Source organism: Octopus bimaculoides, chromosome 11 (assembly GCF_001194135.2).
Source record: "Octopus bimaculoides isolate UCB-OBI-ISO-001 chromosome 11, ASM119413v2, whole genome shotgun sequence".
Lineage (NCBI taxonomy): Eukaryota > Metazoa > Mollusca > Cephalopoda > Octopoda > Octopodidae > Octopus > Octopus bimaculoides.
Window position 1 is genome coordinate 79,362,004 of NC_068991.1, and position 4,558 is coordinate 79,366,561.

A 4,558-nucleotide genomic window follows, 5' to 3' on the forward strand; every position below is an offset into this window, starting at 1 on the left:
ATATATATATATATTATATGTATATACATATACCTATATAGTTGATCCTCACTACCTGATTAAATCTATGTATGTATGTGTATATATATATGTATATTCGACCCTTCCAGAAGCATGAAGTAGTAAGGCTCCCATTAGGGGCCTGCGAAACTTGAAGTACCACGGAACGGAATCAAATTAGACAATAAATGTAACTCCAACTAAATAAGTTGAGTGCCCTTTTCTTTCGCTTGTCCACTCACCCATACACACACACACACACATATCTCCTCGTACTCACACATACACATATAAATGTGTAGATTGCATGCATACGTAGCATAATAACAAAATATAATATTAAAAATTCAATGGAATATATTATTTGAGTGACTTGATTCGATGTGATACTTCGAGGAGCATGTGTTTTGTGAGTCGCATTAATCAGTGGCGCTCATTATTCTAATGCAAAGAATAGAATCAGACTCAAACGAACGGAAGTTAATCTATTTAATAAATACACTTGAGATGTAGAGTTATAAAAGAAAAAAAAAACATGCTCATATAAAAGTATTTAAATACGCGCGCGCGCGCACATACACACGTACACACAAACGCACATATACATATGCGTATTGCGTGGGTGCATATGTGTGTGTTTCATAATTATACAAGTGGAGAATGAGTGAGAGAGGGAGAGAGTGAGAGAGAGTGATAAACTTCTATACATGTATATATACCTTAACACATGTGTGTGAGTATATATATATGTATATATGTATATTTACATATACATGTGTTAAAGTATATGGGTATAGAAGTTTATCGCTCTCTCTCTCTCTTTCAATCTCTCTCTCACTCATCATATATATATATATATATATATATATATATACATATATGCATATACACATGCATACGTATTGATACATTTTATTTATGTAATCATATATGTTTAGGTATATACATACACACACACACTCTCACACACATATATGTATATATATATATATATATATATATACACACACACAAGTACACACAGACGTAGGCACACACTCACGCACATACTGACACATGCACATGTATGTATGTGTGTGTCTGTGTGTATACATATATATATACATGTTTTGGCTATAATGTAAGTTCAACATTATCTCTTTTATTCCACCTTTAATTCCGTCAATGACGCCACCCTCATCTCACAGCGATGGAAATCAACATTTCTATTAACTTCGTCGCAACGAACTCGACACATAAAGTATAATATCGCATTCCGTGTAAATTCTTACTCAAGAATATCAACACAATTATTTGGAGAATCAACCACTGCAACAACAATAATTATTTTATATGCGTGTGAAGTCACAACAAACATGGAGAGCGCTCCCTTCCTATCCCCTCAAAAGGGACTATATATATATATATATATATATATATATATATATATATATATGTGTGTGTGTGTGAATGTGTGTGTGTATGTGTGTGTGTCTGTGTGTGTGTGCGTGCGTGTGTGTGTGTATGATATGATATATATATTATATATATGTGTGTATATACATATACATATATATACATAAATATATGTTTATATATGCATATATATATATACATATGTATATATACATATTTATATACATATATACATGCATGTGTATATATATACATACAGAGGCAGACACGCATATATATAAACGCACACATTGCTACATGGATACATACATGCATACATGCACATATACATAGTTGTGTATTTTATCGTTTTCTTACCTGCCTGCTTGTTTTATCCGCTAGGTAAAGGATCTTGTTTTCGGCGCCTAAATCCACACACACTACAAAAGTAATAAAACAACAAATAGAACTACGACGACGACGACGACGACGACGACGATACGAGAAAGAACGTCAAGCGGAGAAGCTGTTGGCCAGGAATCCACAGCACTTAGGAAACCATCAAAACCACCACCGTGAACTTTTTTCTCCCCCCTCGTCCTTCTATCTTCTTTTCCCCTTGTGTCGGCTCTCCTCCGCCTTCCACTCACATGCATTCACTATCTCCTTTGCCATCCGTCTTTGGTGATCTTTCTTTACGGAAGCGGCGCTTGTAAGATAGGAGATGCGGCGTCTGAGGCAGCAGCAGCGGTAGCAACAATAAACGGCAGCACTTGCAGCAGTAGTAACACTAACAACACTAACAAGGTGAGCAACGGCCACGACAACAGAAACAACAACAACAACAACAACAACAACAACAACAACAGCAATAATAATAATAATAATAATAATAATAATAATAATAATAATAATAATAATAGTAATAATAATAATAGTAATAATAGTAATAATAATGGTGTTGGTAGCTAGCAACCGAAACAACAGCAACAACAGATAACAACTACAAGAAGGAAAAAAGTCTACTACAAACAACTATTGTAAGTGCGACAGCAGCAACAAGAGCAGCAGCAAAAGCTAATACTATAACAACAGCAGCAGCAGCAGCAGCAGCAACTACAACAGCAGCAACAGTATATAAGTGATAACAGTTGTAATGTTAGCAACGACGAGGGGACTGATTTAAAAGGGAAGGAAAAAAGATATTAATAAAGCATTATATATTGTATAAAGAAAAAGAAAGTGGACATAAATGAGAAGGAGAAAGAGAGAGACAGAGGGAGACAGAGAGAGAGGGAGAGAGAGAGAGAGAGAGAGAGAGAGAGAGAGAGAGAGAGAGAGAGAGAGAGAGAGAGAGAGAGAGAGAGTGAGAGAAGGTGGAAGAGTATGAAGAAGTTAATATGCTAGAATAAGAAATACCTGAAACATAATAGGAAAATGAAAGAAACTAAAGAGTAAACACACCGAGAAGAGTAACGAAGTAGCTGCGATTATTACAGAAAGAAGTCGATAACACTTTAAAACAACAACAAAGACGACGAGGAAGACGACAACAACACCTGCAGCAACACAACCGTAGCAATGATAGGGAAACTGAACAGTAATAATAATAATAATAATAATAATAATAATAATAGAAATGATAATTTAAATTATAAGTCTGCAACTATAATTAAGATTTGAGCCACAGCAGCAACAATACAAACAGCAGTTATTAGAGGCAGCGGCATCAGCAACAACAACAACAACAACAGCAGCACAAGCAGCAGCAGCAGCAGCAGAAGTAAGAACAACACGAAAATTATCAGCAGCATTAGAGGCAACAACACTACATGCAGCAACAAGAGTAGAAGCGGCCGCAGCAGCAGTGACATCAACAAGTCTACTTGTAGTTTAGTATAGGTTGGTGTTGGTTCTACGATCAGTGTGATCGGAACTGTAGTAAAGGAAAGGTATTTGCTACTAATTTCATGCTTGTAGAAAATACTATGAAGAAGGAAGACTTTGAAAAAGGTTGATAGGAATGACAACTGACGCAGAATGGAATCTAGAAGGCTTTTTTTTTTTTAAAAAGTATATAAAAAAAAAAAGACAAGAGATTTTGGAAATAAAGATGTCATTTTGTTTCTTTCTTTGCCTGACTTTTTGCCTGGCTATCATTCTCTGCCTCATACACAATACCACGTATACTTTCTTTCTTTCTGTCTGTCTTTCTTTCTTTCTCTCTCTCTCACTTTCTCTCACTTTCCATTCCTTTCACTCTGTGTATATGGATCGGCACCCTGTCGTTACAATATCAGTATAAAATTTAATCTATTTCTACTTTACGTTTTCTATATTTGCCAATGTCGTTTTTGCTATTGTTGTAGTAATTGTTTATCAATGTTGTTTTATTTTTACATTGAAAACAAGCCACACAATAAATTCAGGTGAATGAAGCCTAACATAAGAGCACTTGCTTTAATATATTCCACTCTACTAAGTATAAAAGACTATTACGTATGTAGAAGGATATAAGTTATATATAGAAGGTCACATTAAATTGTTATGATATTTCTGCGTTCAGTCATTGTTCTTGTTCAGCTCCCAGACAACCTTGATCTGACAAACCTATGATCAAAGTCATTCCAGGCATGACCATCTGTTATTATTATCATTATTATCATTATTATTATTATTATCATCATCGTCATCGTCATCATCATCATCAATATTATTATTATTATTATTATTATTATTATTATTATTATTATTAAACGTATTTATCTTTTTTGGAAATGGTAATGTTGGGATTGCGGAATGTACAGTGACCATTTCTGTCAGGTTTAGACGACCCGTAGAGGAACAATTTTTCGGTTAGGTATTGAAATGTATATAATACTGCAAAAAAAAAAAAGAAAAAGAAAAGAAACGAAAAACGTATTATATGATAAACTAAAACACACATCCACATTAACAAATTGCTATGGTTCAAATGGCCGAAAATTCAATGTCACTATCAATAACATCTTTGTTTAAGAATAATATGTTTGTACACAACAAAAGCAAAGAGTAACTCAGCAGATTTAATGTAAAATTGTTTCTTTTATAACTGAACATAAAAACAAATGGTAACTCAACTTTATACAGAGAGAGAGAGAGAGAGAGAGAGAGAGAGAGAGAGAGAGAGAGAGAGAGAGAGAGA

General features: G+C 34.2%; 1 long non-coding RNA gene across 1 annotated transcript in view; it reads right to left on the reverse strand.

The window, feature by feature from the left end:
- The window catches only part of LOC128249109 (uncharacterized), a 194,403-nt gene extending 192,179 nt beyond the window's left edge, over positions 1–2,224 (reverse strand). Inside the window, exon 1 of the long non-coding RNA XR_008265239.1 lies at positions 1,753–2,224. This is a non-coding gene — a long non-coding RNA (uncharacterized LOC128249109). The remainder of the gene's footprint in view (positions 1–1,752) is intronic.
- Between the last annotated feature and the right edge of the window lie 2,334 nt (positions 2,225–4,558).